General features: G+C 44.1%; 1 protein-coding gene across 3 annotated transcripts in view; it reads right to left on the reverse strand.

Annotated features, from left to right (window-relative positions):
- Nucleotides 1-22,637, reverse strand: part of bcl11aa (BAF chromatin remodeling complex subunit BCL11A a) — a 54,636-nt gene that overhangs the window by 17,877 nt on the left and 14,122 nt on the right. The gene's annotated exons all lie outside the window — the stretch shown is intronic.

Here is a 22,637-nt window from a genome sequence, read left to right on the forward strand (position 1 = left end):
CAGATGCACTGGAAAGACAGGGATGGTTAGTATTTTGGGAAGAGGGGGCTCCTCTGCTCGGGAAAGATTTACTATGGTTAACCCGGCAAAAACTCGGCCCAGCCAGTTTTTGTTTGTACAGCTTACTTTGCCATCTTTACAGAGTCATATATTATGACAGTGAATCTCAAGGAAAAAGTGCCACAGTCGGTATTTCTCGACGGAGAATTTCCAAAGCCGCTAAGCCTACGCTAAAAAAAAAAGGGATGACATTCTTTTCAAGGTGTTCTCATACATTAACTGTATGAGAACACCTAGTTAGAATTTACAGCAGTAATAAGTGATTGTAACACACGGTAACGCTGTAATATTCACAATATTTATGACATAGTTACACGCAGTCATTTAATCCTATTAGATAGATAGATAGATAGATAGATAGATAGATAGATAGATAGATAGATAGATAGATAGATAGATAGATAGATAGATAGATAGATTTAGATTCAGCTTTACATTTTGTTACATATTGGTAACTTTACAGTATTTGACTTTACAATATTGAGTGAAATAATCCCTGTGTCCACAAATGAGGACACTGCTTTTTCCAAAAACTACTTCCTGTTCAAAGACGATGCTTACTTTTTAGACCTCGTAGGTCCTACGTATCTCAAGCACCTTGGAGAAGATGCATAGCAAACAAAAGCTCAGGACCCAGGAGGTTAAACGAGAAGTTAAACTGGAATTCACACGACATTAATCTCCACAAAACGCCACAAATGTCCACCCTCAGAGTGTCACAACCGCGCAGGTGAAAAGTTCAAAGCGTCCCGTGACTGTCGCTGAGAAAAAGGGGACATTTTAACCCCTTTTTAAAAAATGAGGACGTTCTTTCTTTTAAGACCCGCCCGGCAGAAGTGACTATCTTACTGCACGTGGAGAGGACTCGACGAGGTTTTTCTTTCACCTCTGCAGCGTTTGACAAAGTGTGGCAGCCTGTCTTGTATCTGTCAGCGCTGACCTGAGTAACTGTACGTGTAATTCTGTGAATGCACACCTGCACAGGAGGAATGTCTGCATACGCGCATACTGCACCAGGCAGGCATTCAGGTCTCACTCAGTTAAGCCGACGGCGTGGACGCTCATTTCACGGCTGGTACTTAACACTCTGCAGCTACGAGCAGGTTTATGTGTTACACTCTTTACTTCATTACTTCGTTTTTTTTTTTTTCTTTCCTCTCAGGGTGTGTCCCGTGACTGGTCAGCGCCTGCGTGAGCGCACGGGGCTGCGGACGGACGTCGTCTCCGAGCGATAAAAGACCGGCGTTCGGGCCGTATTCGTTTCTGCGTACACAAACACACGCACGCACACTCACCCTGACATACGCCTGGGGCCTGGCCACCAGCGGAGGACAAAAAGGCCAGTAAATAATTGAGAAGTGTGAAAAGCAACAGAGCGAAGGGAGGGGAGGGGAGGGTGACGGATGACGGGCGGGGCTACACTGCATGTAGTAGTTGTTTTTTTTGTTTTTTTTTTAATTTTGTGGAACATTTATGAATGCATGCGTGTCTTCACAGACAGACAGTATTCACAGACACGAGCACAGAAGCCTACGTAATGTTTGTCTCGGGTCTGAGCATCTCCACACTTGTCCACAACTTTATGTTTGTTTGTGAGTGTGTGTGTGTGTGTGTGTGTGTGTGTGCGTGAGCCCAAAGATGCTCCATTAGTGATTTGGAAAGTGGCGTGGGGGCCTGGCATTCCCATCAGGCCCAGTCTGGTCTAAGTGCTGCGCCACACACACTCCCAAACCCAAACCAACCCCACCCTCGTGGGCACTAGGCTGGACGCAGGACACCCCTCCCCCTCCTCTCCCCTCCCCTCCCTTCCCCTCCTCTCACACACACACATTGCATCACCCCGAATAAACACACACACACCCTGAACCAACCCCTTATCCAACCTAGGACGACCTAGTAGTGCCTCTCAGTCCAAAACACCACACACACACACACACACACACACACACACACACACACACACACAACAGCGCACACACTCATGGTCCACTAATGACCAAACCCGAACAGCTCCCAAACAACTCTGAAAAGCTATTAGGAGAGGGCATTTTGATGGGGAAGTGATTTTTTTATATGCCATTAAAAGCCATGGATAAAATGGGCGTTCGCGTAAATACAGCCACAGGTCGGAAGGGGATAGCCAAACGAGGATAAATGAGAAACCATACTTCTCCCCCTGAGATAAAGGTAGAGGAGTGTCCACATGTTGCTCTCTCTGTGTGAGCAGTGTACTTTCTCCAGTTCAGATTTACTTTTTTTTTTTTTTTTTTCCCTCAAATATTTTCCACAACCTGCGAGGATTCAAGTATTTTGGGAGCGTATGTGTCTGCGGAGGTGCTCGGTCACCCAGGTCACGGCTCACGTTTTTTAGGGATATTTCGGGAACATTTATCCAGTTGATTGCGCACACAAGCAATGCTGACATTATTTTTTCCCCCTTTATCTATCCCCTCGATGTCCCGATTCTTGGGGATCTCAGCTGCTCATCACTAATTCACCCTCAGCAGGAAAATACTCAAGAAGATGAAACGTTAAATCTGTCAGCGTGTGTTAGAATTCCACTCGACTCATAGAAATGTTTAGGCTCCACAAATGATGACCTGAAGTGAGATTACACATTGATTCTTCTTTTTCAAGCTCTGACTCAATGTCACTGCTGACAAGTTTGCATCAGGTTGGAACTGGACGAAAGCAGAATCTCCTTCTGGGGACTGACGCCACAAAAGATTAACCGTCGGCGTCCACAGCTCCCCTCTCACTCCACCTTTCTATGATTTTTTTCTTTTTTTTTTAAACTGGAATAGGTGTAAGAAGTGCTCTGCCCTTGAATCCACTAATGCATTATTATGCTTTGCATGGATAGCTATAGCGAACTGAATGTGCTTCACTAGCCATCTAACAATATGTGATATTTGAGCTCGCTTTTCGAATGCCGTGTCTTCAATCGTCGTATTCATTTTGAGGATGATGCGTTTTAAATTTCCAGTTAAATTTTGGCGGATTTAAAGAAATAAAACCCTCAAACTAAGCAGATAAAAACTTCTGCCAGCTCTCCTGAGTCCTTTAAGCCGTACGCGCTGCATTTTAAACCCGAGCCATGAATCCAGGCGCAGAGACGGTGGAGGTTCCTGACAGGGAGAAAATAAGCTCTGGTTCCAGGGTAAACAGGGTCCGTTCCCCCGGAATCTCGTCAGGTCCAGACACGATTAGGAGAAAAAAAAAAAAAAAAAAAAAACTCAAGCAACTTTTTCCTAGAAGGAGACGGCAGGTTTGCCGTACCAGTTTATTACCGTCCCTGCTTCCTGCTTAGTTCGTGTGATTTATTTTATTTTTTTGTATTTCTAGGTTTTGTCTCCTTTAGAGAAAGGGCGAGGGAAAGACGAAACACAAACATCAGTCATCGTCGAGCAAATCCACCTCCGCACACACCTACGCGCACGCTCCTGCCTCGACCTTATTCAGCGCTAACAGCCGGTCACTCAACACTCCGGCTGCATTTCCACGGCCTCCTGACAAAAGAGACTCAACGAACACAGGTAAGAAAGAGGAAACGTTCGGGCACCCTCGGGCTCCGCACACAAACACAAACACACGTTTAGGCCGGGGTATCTCTCTTCTCCTCATTAGTTTTTAATAAGTCACAAGGCCATCATATTCATAACAGATAACATTTACAACAATGCTTCCCGATGAGAAGGCCAGTCGGACTATTAGAATAAGCAGCCGGTGTTTGCTGATCATATATCCTGCAGAGGCTGGGAGTGGCCACACATGTAGAAAAAAAACCAACCTAAACCTTTTAGAGGCACCAGTTCCTTTAAGAGATGGAACGAGTTACGCAGTTCGTTTACATGCACGGCTTAATCGAGCCGTGCTTAAAATTCGACTTTGTGAATGTGGTCCTTGTCCCAGTTTACATGCAACGGAGAAAATCCAATAACTGACGGGAACATGTCCTCCTCCTCCACACTAGGTGGCGATATGTTCAGCGGGTTAATACGGCCCCCTTTCCTGTTGACTTATATAATGTACAACTGGAGTTGACTAGTCCACATGTACGTAAATTGTCCACTTTAAGTTGGATTAAGGCAATGATTTTGCACGTAATTTTGCATGTGCACATAAACGTAGCGTCAAAATGACATTAGGATCAGTTAGTGCTGTCCAGCTGTTGGCTTCTTTACGCAGTGGCCTTAAAAACGCATATGGAGAACTTAAAAAACGAGACTTTACTGTCAGAGAGGAGGTCATTCACCATCGAACGTCAAGTTTTCAAATGCATTTCAAGGTTCCAACTTATAAATTACATAAACATGTACATTAAATATAAATTTCAGTTTATTTCCAGTAACAATGAGACTCAGACTGAAGGTGACTTTCCATTATTTCTCCATCAGTTTTTGAATTTTAACAAATTAAACAATCGGGAAGACAAAAACATAATCATAAGCTGATTTAAAAAAAATAAATAAACAAAAAAAGAAAAATAACAACCCATGCACTAGTAACAGTAATAAACTCTGTGTTGAGGACTTCTTCCTGTAACACTTTAAATGTTGTCACTAATAACAGAGTTCAGAAAAGCTCTGAAAACATCTGGCACAACGGACTGATACAGTTTTTTTTGGAGAACCTAATAAAAATCTAACAGTTTGCTTCGTCTTACATTATCCATAAGAGTTTAACATGCACACTGTGACATGAATAATACTGTTTATTAGGACAACTAACTCGTACTTAAGGTATTAAAGTGGATTAATACTTAAAAAAGATCAGTTAAATATCAATAATGGTGAGTTTTATCAGTTTTTAATAACTGCTTGTTGCTGTTGTGAAATAATAAAACGTGTTTTACTCACTGTAAAGTGTTTTTACTAGAAATCCTCTCGGCTAAGAAATCTCCACGGTGATTTATTTGGATTATTATTTTGACATGTTACTTTTTCATTTATTTTCACCATCCACGGTTCAATACCATAAAATAAGAGTTTCTTTTATTTCTTCTGCGATGTCACCATTTAATATCGCTCTCCTATTGTTTTCTCTCATGTGGACCACATGCCTGTTCCCGCGTATGGAGGCCATACAGCAGCGTGACAGGTACATAAATTAATATTTCCTGACTACAAACTCCTTTTTTTTTTTACTTTCTTTTACTACAGGGCACCTACTCCCTGACCCTGTAAAATCCTGCACCACTTTTGTACCTTTTTTCTCCCCCCACTCCCCCTTTCTTTATCCAGATCTGCTACCTGTAAGCTACACTCCCCCATATCTCCCCCCTTGGTCTGTCTGTCTGCCTGTCTCTCCGAAAGTCCCCCACCCTCTCTCTTATTCCCATTCCCTGCAGCTGAGCCTTGTAAATCAAGCTGAAACATAGCTCTGCCTCTGTGTGTGTGTGTGTGTGTGTGTGTGTGTGCGTATATATATAAATGCTGTATGTTGCCTACTAACCGCTGCCAAAAAATGTGTCCCAACCGCCCCCTTCTCACCTCCCTATACGTCTGCCTATAGAAGGAGGAAGAGCCAGAGGGGAAGGAGGCGAGCATGTATGCAAGAGTGTGTGTAGGATTAAGTTTGGTGCTATCTGTCAGGGTCATATGGGTTGAAGGAACATATCCGAGACTCTTATCTCAAGTGGTGCAGGGAGACAAACTAACCGCACGGTCTGCAGGTTTACTGCAGAAAGAAAGACAGTTCATGGAGCATTTTCCGTGCTATGGATAAAATTCGACATCACATTATTTGTAGTTTTATCTCTATTTGTACCGGAGGAATTAAACTATTTAAAGGACGCTTTCACACCACTGAAGACTGCCAATTTTTTTCTCTACTCGGTTTTAAGAGACGGCAGAGCGCTAACTTATAAATCGTCTTAACAAGAACACGCCTACTTCACAGTTCTTACAAAAACGAGGTCAGATTTTTCTTGGTCGTACAGGGCTCAAAAGGTAGAATACCAGGATCAAATGACTGAAGAATGACAGAACAGAAACACAAGTGGAGCTAAGAAACTGGTTGAACACAAAGAGCTGGTGGCATAAACCGCAAACCTGAAGTTAAACAATCAATCCACGCCGAGTTTTATCTTGCTTCTCAGCATTTGCTCATGGTTTAGTGAAGATCTAAAAAATAAAAATAAATAATAATTCTAGATGTCTCATCTTAATGGATGGCACAGGAGCCAAAAAGACTGAAGGAGAGTTTCTACCACCAGGCCTCAACTTGTCACCTTTGGTACATTTGCTGTAAATCATATAAGTTGCCCATTTTAAGTATTACACTGTTGTCTCTTACTATTTTATGGCTGGGCTGACAAATAAACCTGAATCTGAATCTGGGTTTGGGTACAGGAGAACTTTGTGGCATCAGGTTGATTCAGAACGACTGTCCCTCATTGTTGTACAGGTAAAAATACTATTACAATACACTAAAGATAAGCTGGTTTTCTGGGGTCAAAAGACGCCACTGTGTTCCACTGACTGAACTGGATCAACTGGAGATCCTGCCGTTAACATTTCAGACTCACGGTCTTGTCACGTTCATGCGTCAGCTTCAGGTTTTTCATGTTTTCATTTATTTAAAAAAGGACATTACATATTAATCAACTTCATAGTAAATATGCCAGTGTTTGCCAGCTGGCTAATTTTCAACAGTAGTCCTTTTGGTAACAGGTGTCGTCAAACAGTTTCTATGCAAAATTTGACAGGTTATATCAAGCTGTCTGCTTTACTTTTTTACGTGATTTTTGAAAATATCTGGATTTTAGAATCACAGTCTGATGCATTATTTATCTTACTTTCTTTATATTAAGATACAACTGAGAGTCATTAATAAGTCCTTTTTGCACATGTATATATGTAAGTTTTGTATCTGCTTGTGCCTTAGTTTTTGCATGGACATAGATGACTGTATCATCGGCGTACAGCTGTTCTTTACACCCTTTGATATAAAGCAAATACACCCTTTGATATAAAGATATGAAGCAAATACAATTGGTCCTAAGACAGAGCCTTGGGGTACACCCATTTCATTGCTTAAAGGTGGTGACATTTGCCCTTACACACTGAACCCAGTCTTGTTTCTTCCTATACTAAATCGATTTTGAACGACTTAATATTGATTTTAAAACATAAAGAAAAAGTCATGTTTTGGGCCGATCGTGAACGACTTCCACTCTTCCACCACCACTTTTTCTGTACAAGTGCAATAAATTGGAAATGGATCATTTGGATTAATATTGTTCTTTGACTCAGTCTGTCCAATGAATTATCATCTGATGTACATATATATATATATATATACAACTTGTATTTTAAGCTGCATTTAAAATTTCTCATTGAGCTAAGCAGAACATTGCAACACCAAAATAGTGCAGTAATGTACCATATCGTGACTCTAGTATCGTGATACGTGAAGGCCTTGCTAACATCCACTCCTAGTAAGAGTACATTGTGAATCACAGTATCAAAGGCCTTTTTAAGAGTGCGGTCGGGCCTTGCTCACTAATCAGTCTTTTCATTTGTTGCACAAAAAGTAAATATGAGAGTTTGAATACATGCTTAAAGAGCTCATATAGCATGACTGCACCATATAAATACATGTTTCGGTACAAATTCTGAGACTGAATTCAGAGTTGTGTTTTGGCTATTTGGTGCAGCATTTATCACAGACTAATAATACCAGCGTAACTGGTCATATATTAAGTTAAGTAGTTTAGTTTAATTTTTTCCTGGTTCTCTTATACAGTATGAATGCACTTGTTCTAAGAAAGAGCGAAGGGATGTCCGCCTGTGATTGCAGCCCTTATGTAAAGATAAAAATGTTTGTAAAAAAGAAAAAAGAAAAAAGGAACTTGTTTAAACCCAACACTTGTATTATGTGGCTGAGTAATATTTTATGCAGAAACAGCATGTAGCCGTTGAAGACATCAATTTTTCTTCTTCTTTTTTTTTTTTTTTTTTTTTTTGCACAAACACTGAGGGAGGGAATGTATGTGTGTGTGTGAGGGGAGAAAGTGTCAAAAGCATGCCATATTTAGGCCAGACTGGCACACAGCGAAGACACGGGCTAACTGTTGCTTTTCACACGTCGCATCGACTCTTCTTACCATCTGCCCTCCCTCTTTGTCTCAGTGTGTGTCTGTACGTCGCTCCTGCCTAAACTGTCGCTCTCTGCCTGGCTGATACCGTCTTGGCTATAACCTCCCACCACCCTCTTTCTTCCTCTTCTCTCCATTAAAAGTGCCTCAAGGTCTCAACGAGGCAGCAGGACTATCTAAAAAGGGAGAAGAAAGAATGAAAAAAAAAAAAAAAAGAAGAAGAAACTGACGGCCATCACGGCTCTGTAAATGCAGTTGCCCGGCCTTAAAATGGCTCCTATTTCAATCTTTTCCCAACAGAAATGGTGTAATATCAGGGGTGAGAGGAGGCGGCTAAGTGGCAATATGTGTCAGAAGGCTGGTGTCCACAATAAAAAAAAAAAAAAAAAAAGAAAGAAAGAAACAGGGAGAATCTTTCTCATGGTCTGCTGGTATATTTAGAAGAGACAACCAGAGCCCTGAACACAAACCACCGTGACTCACACACGTACAACAGATTACAGAGACACACATGCATCTGCGGACCTAAATACACTGATTCATACACAAATCATGCGAAAATCAATGCCAGCACAGACAGGCGCGTTTCGCCCCAACGGCCATTCACGTTTCTCACTACCTGTTTTTGTTGAGCCCGAGGCCAGATGTGTTGCACATGAACTTAAAAGAAGTGTGAAAGAGGAACTGACCGGCGCATGTGATAGCACTTTGTGGGGCAGGTGTCTGCAGTCAGCCTTATCACTGGTCCTCGCTCGGTTCGAGGTTCAAAGTGGAGTGTTGCAGTTGGTGGTGTCATGGTCATACACCGATCAGGCACAACATTATGACCAGCTCCCTAATATTGTGTAGGTCTCCAGAACATGCACATGGGGCTCTTTGAGTGGAGGGGCCTCTGTGGATCATCCCACAGACACTTTTATATATTGGCCCATTGGTGCAAGTGTGGGCATTATGGCCTTATCTGAGTTCAATAACAACATATGAAGGCAGGAATCTAGACAAGTTCAAACCAAAACCTTGGGCACAACAACTACCAATGGGCCAAAAACTTATCCTAATATTGTGTAGGTCTCGCTTGTGCCTCTGAAGTATACCCAAAGTGGGAGCCTTTGAGGGGAGGGTCCTCTGTGGATCATCCCACAGACACTTGATCAGTTTGGGATCTAGTGACTTTGGAGGCCAGGTCAACACCTTGTGCTGTTCATCATGTTTTTTTTGAATTGTTCCTAAACTGTTAACTAACCCTAACCCTGCCATCAAGGAGTGTCATTGCTATGGGGTTGGGGGGGTCAGGTCTGGTCTAGGTGGGTGCTACATGTCTCAGTAACATCCACATGAATGAATACCACGTCCAAACGTTTCCCAGCAGAACACTGAATTATCACACAATGGTTTAAATTCATTTCTCACGTCAGTGGTCATAATGTTGTGGCTGATCGGTGTATATTATGCTATATTGACAATGCAAACCTCACACTACACAGAAAATGTCTCTGAAACCGAAGGTCCCAATATAAACCCCCCCAAACGCCCCCCCCCCCCAAAACTCAAGGGCACCCTTCATTATACCGTCATCCTTTTAGATATTTAAATGTTCTCATGTATAAAGAAGATATTTAAAGTCTCAAGGGTAATGTAACCTTGACGACGCGCTCATCGTGTAACCCCTTCCCCTGGCCATATGTTAGAGTGTCCTTGAATCGTTTTGTGGATGAAACAAAAGGCATACAGCAAAGCACCTCAGCGTACGTTTGTACAGCTCTGTCCATTTAACATAAATTATTTCAAATGTGATACCTTGAAATCTTCAGAGCATTTATCGAGTATCGCCACCGAGGCTGAGCTCTGCTGCACTTATGGCAGTGGAAGGTGTGCATTTAGCTGATTAGCGGCGGCTAAAAACATTAGCATTCCACTCCTAACATGCAGCAGTCCTGTAACCCCGGCCTGAGACTGCTGGCCTGGGGTTGGGGGGCTTGTTGAGCTAATAAACCCTGTTAATCTAAATGGGCGCTGGGTCAATGTGTGTGTGTGTGTGTGTGTGTGTGTGTGTGTGTGTGTGTGTGTGTGTGTGTGTGTGTGTGTGTGGCTAAAGCTGGCTCACCCCAGCAGATGAGCCCTCACCCCAATCACAGCCCCCTTTTTTGCTGGCAGGCTGCCGTCCGACTTGGCAGACACACACTCGCAAGGGGTCTGGTGTGCACGTGTGTGTGTGTGTGTGTGTGTGTGTCTGTGGCTGTGTGCGCACGCATTGCGTGTGCGCTTTTAGCCCGTGTGTGATTGCACAAGGGAGGGAGGATTATAGATGTTGAACATACACACGCAAATGAGCGCAGGGCTCGACTGGTCTGCATGGTGTGTGTGTGTGTGTGTGTGTGTGTGTGTCTGTGTTGTAATAAAGCCAGCAATGTTTTACTGGCCCGCTGACACAGTGCATAAAAAGATCAGTGGGCCAAATCCATTAGTGCTATAATTGCATTACATGGTAAATATTCCTAAAAGGTCAATATCTCCATTTGAAACATCACCATCATCACAGACGGCTGCGATGAAACAGGAATTCTGGGACTTTACAGAAGCCATGGGCACCAAGTAACACTACTTCTGGGCATCTATTATAGCGAGGGTTTGGCCAGCGGGACTGATTTTCCACCTCGGAATGAGTCAGCATGAGCTTGTGGCGGTCCAGCAGATGATCTTCTAACGTGTGAGCATCTGATTCTGATTTTAATGCTCTGAAACACATTTCCTGTTCTGTTTTCGTTCCAGCTCAAATTCAGCCACAACGTAAAACAACACGCGGAGATTTAGTGGAGTCAACTAATATTTACTCATTAACTCGTCATAAACGCAGGAGCTTTGTGTTTTAACTTATATCTGGTTACGTTTTCAGACCACGCGCACGAAGTCGTTCAGACACTGGGTGTGTAACACAATTAATGTGCGTTCGTCTGAAAGTAAGAGACAGGGCGAGGCAGACAGGAGACACCGAGTGGGCGAATGAAAGACAGAACTGAAAGTGAAACAAACTTAATTTGGTTCTAATGTAAAGTAATTCTGCTGCAAAGGCACTGGAGCGCGTCCAGCCTCTATACGTTAAGTGGTGAAAGGCTCAGGCCTGAGCCGAACCCTCATTCACGTCGACCCGAAACGTAAACGTGTCTCCACTTAAATCCGCGGCGAGTTCGGTGCATTAAAAGCTAAAGGTTTGTGCCAAGTGTTCACTCTGGCTCTGGCTCTGCGTGGCACTTTGAAGGAGCATGCAAAGCTTTGATTTTTCACGCTGGGAAACTCACCGCGAGCTGCATGGAGCTCACGGCCGCTGCCCTGACCTGACGAACCGCGTTCATGTGATATTTTGTGCAAATCTCCACAACCGTGGTAGACGGCGAACATTTTATACGACTCTTAGAGGCGCAACAGGCAAATTAATTATTATTATTATTATTAGTTTATTAGTTAAATGAATTGGGACAATGCTCATTAATCAATATTGATGCATTAGCCACCAGTGTAAATGCACCGGACTTAGCACAAATGCTAATTTTCAGCTGTAGTCCCAAGGCAGGTACACAACACAGACAGAGACTTTAAAACAATCATTTAAAACTTTAAGAATGAATCTAGATCAAGAATATTAGGACGTTACAATAATGAAAATGAGGTTTCTTGTCTAAAATTTTGACTGCCTCCTTAAAGAGATGGGAAATGCAACAGGTACAGATATTTTACTGTAGTATGAATTTCTATTTCTAATTAAATAATATTTACCACGTTAAAAAATTACATTTGAGATAAAAAAAAAAGGTGTATTTGTGGAAACGGTGTCCTGGTTACTCTGTGATTCTCTCCCTCATCTGAGCTACTTTCTACCGAAGAAACATTCCTCATGAAAACTGTTGAGTGTCGAGTGTTCTGTGGATTATTCACAGTAACAGGGACACTGTGTCTGGAAAGACTTTTTTTTTTTTTTTTTTTTAATTTAATTTCATCACAGACAAATAAAACCAAAGTTGAAGTATCTGCACTGCTACGTGTCACCAGAGGGAAGTGAGAAAAGCGTTTTCTTTTCTCGTCGTTTTCACGAACCGACCCTTTGACGCAGGTGAGTTCGCTTCCGCACACTGATTTGACTAACTAGTCAGACGCTCGCTGCGCTGAGGTCTAGTGTCTCCGAAGAGATCGAGGCAGAAATTGAGACGGGAAAAGAGGAGAAAAAAAAAAAAAAAAAAAAAACGGGAGCACACAAACGCACAGAGGAAGCATAAAAGACTACACATACTGTACAGTGTATACACACACACACAGCCTCCAGGCTATTGTCCTCCACATTTAGGTCAAGCCGAAACTAACAGCTTCTCACACACACACACACGCCGCGTCCACACACACACACACACACACACACGTGCACGCACAAAAACACACTCCCCAGGAGGCTCCGCTCACCTGCAAAGAGGCCAGTTTGGACACAGTGTCAAAGATTAAACCTGTGTTTTATCTCAGAGAAGGAGGCTGCTTGGGGGAGAATGTGTGTCTGTGTGTGTGTGTGTGTGTGTGTGTGTGTGTGTGTGTGTTCGCTCAGTCCCTTTAAACCAGAGGGCAGAGGGTCACTGGAGAATACACTGCTTCTTTTTTTTTTAACTCACACACACAAACAGGCGGGCAGTTGCCCTTCTCTGTGTGCGCGGTCAAGTAGAAAGGTGGATCTGTGTCAGGTAGCAAGGGTATTTACTGTTACTGAGACAAGCAGGCCGAGAAAACACAAACACAGCAGAGAGGGGGAGAGAGAGCGGGTGAGTGGAGGGCGGGGGGGAGACTTGGAGGGAGACCGGGAGAGAAAAAGAGAAGCTGAGACCGAGAGGTGGAGGAGGATAAGGATGAGTAGAGATGCTTTGACGGCGTCAGTGCTCAACAGAACGCAGCCATGTGCAGAATCGGGCGAGCACGCAAACCGGTCAGGCATTACATTATGACCACCTCCAGAACACTTCTGACTCATCGCAGACTGGACGTGGGCCTTCTGAGGGTGTCCTCTAGTAGGAATGTGGGGGGGTTCTTTGAGGGCGGGATGGAGTTTCCCTCTGTGGGATGCTTCATTGTGAATTCGGAGGCCAGGTCAACACTTTGTGCGGTTCCTAAAGCGTTGTTGTGTCGGAATCAGGCTGCATCCTGCTGGGGTGTGGCATTGCTTTTTGGGTGGGGGGTGTCTGGTCTGGTGTGGTCTGGTCCATGTGGGTGCTACTTCCACATGAATGAACACCAGGTGCGAAAGTTTCCCGAGATGATTTAAATGTCATTAACCTCGCCACGGTGGTTTTAATGTTTTGGCTGATCGGAGCTGACAAGTAATTTCTGCCACATGCACTGCTGATATTTCCTTAGAAGAAATGCATATGTATTAAGGAACAGATGTGTCACACAGATGCAAAATAATAAGGGCCGATCCGATGAAAGGGAAAGCTGTCGTATGAGAAAGAGTGTGACCCAAAAATGCAAATAATCGGATCCCCGATAGCTTCACACTAATAACGGTCCACATGCACACTCATTCCTCATCGCAAGTCAGTTCAACGATATTAAAACCAAGAAACAAAACCACGCTCTCTGACCAGAAAGTCTGCACTGAACGCGCTCCACTGATTTCTCTGCAACCACTCACCTCGTCTTTCCTACCGCCGCCGTTCACACCCACAATCATCACTTTAAGGCCCAAATGGAACAATATAGAGCATTAGTGCTGGGCGGTACGACCCAAAATGTATGTTTTTTTCATGCATAATCACATGTTCACAACATTTTTTATCGGTTGAGAGGAATTAATATTAGTAGAACAGGTTTGCATGGCCCCGCGTTGGCTCTGCCTGCTGATGTGGAAATCCTGGGACATTTATAGCTTGAAGATAAAAAAACATATTAAACATATTTACACCACTGTGCCTCAACAGCAGCACGACTGTCTACCGTAATAACTATAGTCTGCGTGCAACATTTTTTTTACTCATTCATAAAAAGCTAAAATTGGGGACACTTTCGGGGGCAGCTTTCGCCGGGGGACAGGTCGTCCAAAACAGGGATGGTCCCCAGGAATCGGGGACGTCTGGTCACCATAAAAAAACAAAAAAAACAACCGACGCGCCACCTTCTTTTTGGCCTCTTTTCGTTCTGCCGCTTCATTTTTCTGACCTTTCCATCTTCACCACACCATGTGTGTTCAGAAGCGCTACATTGCTGGTATGCCGGTATATTAAAAACTCATATCATAATGGAAAAAAAAATACCGGTCCGGTTCACCACCCAGCCGTAGAGGGCATTCACCTTAAACCACCTTTTAATCTTAGTCATATTCTCAATAAAGACGTTACAGGCTGCACCTGTAGCTAAGCCGTTCCCTGCTTTTAACACTTTTACTCTCAAAGGAGAAGAGACGTGCAAATCATAAACTCTGAACGAACCGAGAGCACATTATCTCAGTCTGCGTCTGATAATCTTCATTTTACCAGTCAAACAATAACCCGCTGGTTCAGAGGGAAGCTGAAATCTCCTCTATCAGCAGTTAAGGAACTTCATAAGAAACTGATAAAGTCAGTTGGAAGATAAACTGATGACTAAGTGTCCGTGAGTGCTCCTCTGTGATGGGCCAGATTAACAGGGGGAGAGGAGGTGATAGGAAACGGAAAGGTTGTTCTGATGCACCGCGGGGGACTCGATAATCACCTCAACGACGGAGTTATTAGTCAAGCAACAGATGAGTCGGTACGTATGAAATTAATCTGCGGCGATTTGCATAAGTGATCGATCATCTGAGTCTCTCACGCAACAAAAGGGTCCGGGCCGGTCGCAGCAATCTTTGCTTTCCTCTGCTTTGAATCGAGCAGCGTGGATGAGCCGAGCGGTGCAACGACAGAGTCAGAGATAAATGAAGGAAATAATCAGCAGATGAATCAAGCGTGTTTGTAAATAGCTGCAGCTTTAAATTACAGAGACGTCCCCTTCAGCCTCTCAAAAGCCGGGCCGGGAGAATAAAGACATTCACCGAAAGCCGGGCGCGCATTATCTGTGCTGACTCAAAGGAGAGAGGCTGAACTCAGGTCAGAAATGGATGATACCGACTGGCTAATTTCACAAAAAGGGGGTTAAAGAGAGGGAACTTAAATCTTTTTAATAAATGTTGTGCCATGAACAAGCCCTAGAGACGAACGAGGGGGAAAAAAGGAAAAAAAGAAGTTGCTCATCCTGAGAGGCCGTTTTTTTTTTTGTTTTTTTTTTGTTTATCTCTCACTTTGCTTATTTATTTATTATTTCTGCTCTCCTGCCACGCGGCCGGGGGAGCGAGGGACCACAGGTGCTCGGGTGAATCCGATGGACATCCGCAATTTATCATTCATACGCCAGTGACGGCAGGCCAGGCCGAAATATGGCGCGGTAAACACGGACCATACATCATTCACAGGCGCAGATCCACAGCGACAGACGCAACACAAACACGCCTTCGAAGACAGATGCTTTTATGCGAACGCGGAGCCGGACACGGGTCACGTCGCGCCGCGCTACTTTCGGCCCGGTGCAGATCTCTTTTCCCTCCACATCTCTGTATTCCACTTCATCTTTGTCTCTCTTTCGGGACGCTGCTTCTTCTTCGTGATTTGGCTAAACCGCTGTTAATGAGAAAATACATTTTCTTTTGCTCTCACTGCAGCGAAAGCTTTACTTTCTCCCAAACAACCAGCCTTCTTCCAAAGTTTGATCTAGTTCGTTCGCATAAACCACCTGGATTCCTTAGGAGTTTAATCTCCTTTTCTGTTTTCTCAGGTATGAATACACTGAAGAAATGACAACTAAACACCCCACGCCCCCAACTTCTACATAAACTCCCCTCCCTTAAATGCCCCCTGCCTCCAAACTTTTAATCCAGGCTTTAGAGGGATATATCTCAGCGGGACATCACTGCCGGCCTGCATCTGCCAGAGTGAGCTGGGAGCTGATTTCTGTGTTTACATAAGATTAGAGCGCAGGGAGAAAAGAAGGCAGCCGATATGGTAGCTCCGAGCCAGGCAACTCTCATTTTTAATGCAGAAAACGCTGCTGCAAACAGCCTGCAGGAGGACGGGGGTGTGCTGAGGAGAGATCTCGCCAAAGGTGGGACCAGTAAGTAACACCACTTACCAGCCTGAGGGGAGTTTATGGGTGCGCGAGTCTGTGTGTTGAAATGATGGGCGCAGTAGCCTGCCTGTACGGGATTTGCCACGCTGGTCACTGATCGCAGCCGCGCTGACTGCAGATACCTGGATGCAAATACTGAAAGTACAAGAAAATCCTCGCGGAATCGCAAGTTTCGTCGAACGGCATTTGAGGCTAATAGATCACGGGGCGGCGGGGGAAGGATTTAAAAGGAGACAGAATTCCCCCGTGGAGGAAACGAGCCAAAACTTCTGATGCACAGTTAGCAATTCAATTTAATGCACAAAAGGCTCGGTACACTCAAATAAAAGGAAAGTCTTTAAAACAAATAGTTGCTGAAGAAATGTCAATTTTGAATAAGATTAGGGACGTTAATGCTAAATGTTTTTTTTTGTAAAACGATGCAGACGGTTAAATTGCAAAGTTAGCAACTAGCTGGTGAACACGCTCTTCTCAGGAGTTAAAAGGATGGAAAAGGAGAAAAACTCTCAGCGGTGATGAGAATTTATAAAAGCGATGTGCTCCCAAGTAGAAAAACAATAGCACTTAAAGGGCGACACATGCACCGGTTCGTGTTTACGGGCCTTATTTGGAGCTTGGTGATCACGTGACAGCCTGTTACGTAAGTTAAGTGAACTGTATTCGCTGGTTCAGCCTGAACATATGTACAGTCTATGCAGGCCGCGGTGTCCAGTTCACAGTTCATGTTACATGTTCTATAAGAGACTACAGAGCAAACGTAAAGTCAACATTGCACCTGTCCTATCGTATCACACCCACTCATACACACAGCACACACCCACTGACCCCTCGGTAAATGACACAACCATGTGACTCACACTGTACGCAGCAAAACAACTTAACATTTACATATGCACGTGTTTGCACAGAGCCAAGTGTTCTGCGGGTTATCTCAGGATGTCTTCGTGCATTCCCCTTCAAATTCAACGTGGCTGCCCAGACTACACTTCCAACAACTGGATGAGAAAAGTGATAGGAGAGTTTTTGCGTAACTGTATATATCATGTATCCAGCTACAACAACAACCTCACACTGTTGCTGTGCCGCTAACAGGTCACGGTTTACATTTGGAGGACTTAACCCCCCCAGACCCAAGCATTTGTTTGGCATCTTAATTTCTTTAAGATAAGATTAAGATCTTTAGGTATTTGGGATTAGTAGGACAGAATTGAAAACTATGGAATCCCAACGTCCTCAAACGAGTACTTGAGAATGTGTTAAAGCTTTCGTGTCACATCAAACTAGAAAAGTTAATGAGAATAAATAAACAACTGTATTGACTCTTCACCACCAGCACATGGCAGATAAAAGTGTCTCCTTATGAGGACAACAGGTCTAAATGAAGCAGAATGCAGAACAAAATGTCCCCATATGAGGACGCAGGGTCTCAGGAGATTCATGCATTCATTCATCCAGTTACTTTCTTCTTCAAGGTGTGAGCATATTCATGTGACCTCACTTTATGACTTTATGACTTCTTAAGAGTCACTTTGTTAGTGGAGAGCATCCAGCATATTAGCAGAAAAAACAAACAAACCAAATAAGTAAAGCTCGCTTCTGACAGCACAATACACTGTCTTCAAAAGACGCCACCTGTAAAAATAAAAGCTGTGAACATGCCCTTGAGCAAGGCACTAGGAACAGGGGCAGAATGGCGTCCATCCAACAGCACAGAGCCACGCGCATCAATCAAAAGCAGAAGAATGCCGTGACGGCTGGAGGTGAAACCGCTCCTAACCGCCTTTCCACCGTGTTTCAACTAGACAGCGACCGGCGTGGACGTGCCCTTGAGCAAGGCATCAAACCCACTGAACCTGCTGGGCGGGAGCGGCAGCGGCAGCAGCAGCAGCGTGGATTCACAGAGCCCTCCCCTCCTCCCTGCTCCTGCCCGACTGGCCCTCCTGACCCCGGCTGTTGCTGTAAATATAAATGTGCTCCTGCACTGTCAACTCGCGCCCAGTTACACAAGCAACAGTTCCACAAAGGTTAAAAATATGTATATTTTACTTCCTCCTGCTCTGTTTCTGCCTTCCCTGCATCTGTCCCATCTGTCTCTCTCTATGTGCGGTTTTCCTTGTTTCTATCTCCGCGCCTCTTGAAGTGGAGGGCTCGGCGGGTCAGGGGCTTTGGTGGAAATCTGCTCTAAGTTTTTTTTTTCTTCTTTCTCTCTCTGTCTATTTGAACTTTATTGTTGTCTTACCACTTTTTAACTTTACTTCTTTAACCCTGCATGACACCGCCGTTTCCATGCCAGCAAACCGGTCTATACTGGTAGCGTTGAACCATGCGTGCATGTGTGTGTGTGTGTGTGTGTGTGTGTGTGTGTGTGTGTGTGTGTGTGTGTGTCTGTGTGTGTGCAGGTAGATAAACCTGAGTGTGAGAGCTCACACTGTGCACCAACAGTGGGTTAATATGCAGAGCAGGAGCGAGGAAAGATAATGTGTGTAATCGTGTGTGTGTGTGTGTGCATGTGTAATCGTGTGTGTGTGTTTGTGCATGCAGCCCCCCCCCCCCGCCCATCCCCCCCCCCCACACACACACCCCTATGACACCCGTCTCATCAAACAGTTGGACACCGTCCAAGTTCATCTGTTAATGGACGGTCATCACCGGGGCCCAGCCTCTCCAACCTCACTCCCCCCCCTCCTCTCTTTCTCTGTCTCACATCCCCTATCCCCCCCAGGGGCGCTCTACCCCTATGCCCCCACCTCCTCCTCCTCCTCCTCCTCCTCCTTCTTCTCCACCACCTCCTCCTCCTCCTCGTCCTCATCTCCCTGTCTTCTCCCCTCCCCTCATTTCTCTCAACACCTCTCTCTGCGTTGCAGATTGGGGCCTGCATTTCCCTTGTACAGCAAAGATAAACAGTGTGTGTGCATGTGTGTGTGTGTGTTTGTGTGTGTCCCTTTGTCTTGTCTGTCTGTCGGCAGACGGTGCTCGGGGTGTGTTGCGCGCACACACACACACACACACACACACACACACTCGTTCATTGGTCTTGAGAGAGCACCTTTGAACAGACGCTTTTCAACAAGCCAGAAACAAAAAAAAAAAAAAAAAAAAAAAAAAAGGACAGGACCCAAACAAAGGCCAAAGGACGGGTTAGGTTCCATTAAATTACAGAAGCTGGAAAGTGTGTGTGTGTGTGTGTGTGTGTGAGAGAGAGAAAGAGAGATCAGCAGCTACGTTAACTACAGTCCGGAGCATGTTGGAACACATCTGTATTCCACTGAAAAATTGCAGCAGATGAGAAGAAAAAAGAACGAAAGGGGGGAGAAACTGACAAGTAAAAAAAAAAGAGAAGAAGAAGAAGCGAGGCAGAGAGAGCGAGTTAAAAAAAAAAAAAAAAAAAAAAAAAAAACTGCCAAAAAAATACAGGTGGGGAGTTCATATCAAGCAGGTGGAGGTAGCTTTTCTGTCTCGGCTTTTTCAGAAAACGCCCTCACAGGAGACTGGTGTGTTCCTCCCGACTTAGCTGCAGCTCAAGGAATTACGCCTCCGATATTTATTCACATATTAAGAGTGGCCATGTCTTTATTTTTAAGCAGACAGGTTTTAATTTTTAGTTTGTGAGTTTGGATGTTGCACATTTAAAGGGAAGCGTTCGATGCCGCTGTAATCTGGGCGTAATTTTGTCATCGTGCCTGGTGTTAAATGATCGTACGACTCAGATACAAGTTTGATTTGAAATTTGAAAACTCTTATTTATTTTTCCATTTTTTTGTGTTTCTTTTCTTATGCACTCTGTGTCTTTCACACATGCACACAATCACGAACTTCATGTAGCTCAGTTTTCCTTGACAGCACACGAAACAATCCCTTCTGTCCGTATGTGCCTCTTTGCAACAATATCGCATCGACCACACACACACACACACGGACACAAAATGTTTGTGTATATCAGTGTACTGCTAAACGCACGCACACGCGCGGACGCACACGGAGACAAAAGTGCCTAAAACGTACATTTTTGTTGCGGTTCTTCATCCGTTTTGGGGGGATGAATTATCCATTAGATTTCATCATATCTTACCGGGGCAATTACATCAAGAAAATGATAGCGGGCACGGGATCAATTATGCATGCCCTTGGCCAAAGACCAAGCATCGGGCAGGAGGAGAGGGCATGTACACACACACACACACACACACATGTGAAGAAGAGGAGGATCTCATAGATGTGGCCCATCAGTTCATCTTACTGCCTAAAAAGTTCATACGCTTAATAATTTAGCTGTGTTCTGGATACGGTTTCCCAGCTGAATATTAACAACTTTGAAGTGAGTAACAGCAGCCAGAGGTATGTAGGGTGTGTGTGTGTGTGTGTGTGTTTGTGTGTAGGGAGTATTTGTAAGGGGGCTAAAAGAGACCTCAGGAAACAGGCCTTGTGAGTCCCACCGGAGACAACCCCTCCAAACACACACACACACACACACACACACACACACACACACACACACACACACACACACACACACACACACACTCCTTCCACTCGGCTGCGTCCATTACACCGCTGTTTGTAACATTGCTCATTTCTGGGCAATTAAGAATTCCTTTTCATCGCTATGTAGGTTCACATATCTCCCTCATAGCACTTGTACACAAAGTGGGAAGACATGAGGAAAAGGATGTGTGTGTGTGCGTGTGTGTGTGTGTGTGAGAGAGAGAGAGGGGCGGGAGGTAAAAAAAAAAAAATGAGGAAAAAGCACCAACAAAGGGAACCAGAGAAGAAGAAAACATAAAGACGAGTAGCGCCTCTGCACAAGTCTCACTTTTTTTTTTTCTTTTTTTAATTGTCATTATCATTATTAGATGAAAATTGATTTATTTTATTGACTTCTCCTTCACGCGAGCTTCTTCTGGACTACAAAGGTAGCATAAAAGCGCGCGTCCGTTAGCGAGTGTTTACACACAGGTGCCTGGTTTCTTGCGTGTACGCGCAAACGCGGAGAAAGGGCTGCGTTTTCTTTTTCTGCCGAGGGCACAACAATGGAATTCATTTTCTTTCTCTTTCTAAAAGAGAGAGACAGAGAGAGAGAGAGAGAGAGAGAGAGAAAAAAGGAGTTTTCATCCATGTTTACAGAGAAACTCACTTAGGAAGACGAATCACTGTCTCCAAAATGGCAGCCTTAGATAGAGTCGGGGAGGGAGAAAAGAGAGGTATCTGACATCTGTTTGTTCAAGGAGAAACAGAAAGAAGGAGGAGGGGTGACACTAAAAATGAATAGGCTGACAGAAAGAGAGATGGGCATTGAGAAATCATTTTACCATGTCAAGACCGACACGTACAGGAGAGAGCCAGATGGTTTGCATTGGGCGTACTTTGTGTGTGTGAGTGTGTGCGTTGCGTGTGTGTGTGCGTGTGTTTGTGAAAGACAAGCAGTGTAATGAGGGAACAGACGAGACATCATGTAAATTAAATATGTCCAATCTCTGGCTCGGCTCTCAATCTTCCCACAATTAAAAAAAAAAAAATGCAACTTTCATTTATATCAGCCTAAAAAACACAACCAGCTCTCTCTCTCTCTCTCACACACACACACACACACACAAACATATCTGTAACCCAAGGCACAAATGAGAAAACACACACACACACACACACACACACACCCCTTGACATGCCGGCTCTGACAAGCGTGGCTGATGTGCGCCACGAATGCGCATGGTAATAGGCCAATCAAAAATGCAAAACAATTGGCAATTACTGTGAGGACCTAATGGTCATTAGAATTTACAACTAGGTAATGAACTAAAGTCTGCCCACTGCATGCATATTCATAAAGCTATTTGAGCTTTGAAGATTAAAGTAGCGCTTAAAATTCAAATGAGCCTCCGCAAATTATCGGGAAAAGTCAGCAGTGCTGCTGCTGGTGGCGATGGGGGAGTTCCTTATATGTATTGTGTGTGCGTTTGTGTGTGTGTGACCGTTTTGTTTTTTTTATTATTATTATTATCAAAATGGCGTGTTCCTCGACATCTGAGTGCAATTTCAGCTTTTTCGGGTTTAACGTGTTTGTGGCGGCACAAAAAGCGGAGGAGCGTTTTAAAAAGAGAAAAACCGTTTGTGATTTAAAACGTTGTTTCTATATTTGTTTTCATCATTAACAGACGTCTGTCTGGGCGACTCTGATCTATGAGGCTCTTCTTGGTTTGGTTCCTGGTTATTTGTGCTGTCTCCTTTAGAGATTTAAAAGCCATTATGCCGTAAGATCTCATGACATTTTGCACCTAGCGGCTCCTCGTGTTTGAATTGGGGGGAAAAAAAAAGCTTT

Source organism: Mugil cephalus, chromosome 13 (assembly GCF_022458985.1).
Source record: "Mugil cephalus isolate CIBA_MC_2020 chromosome 13, CIBA_Mcephalus_1.1, whole genome shotgun sequence".
Classification (NCBI taxonomy): domain Eukaryota; kingdom Metazoa; phylum Chordata; class Actinopteri; order Mugiliformes; family Mugilidae; genus Mugil; species Mugil cephalus.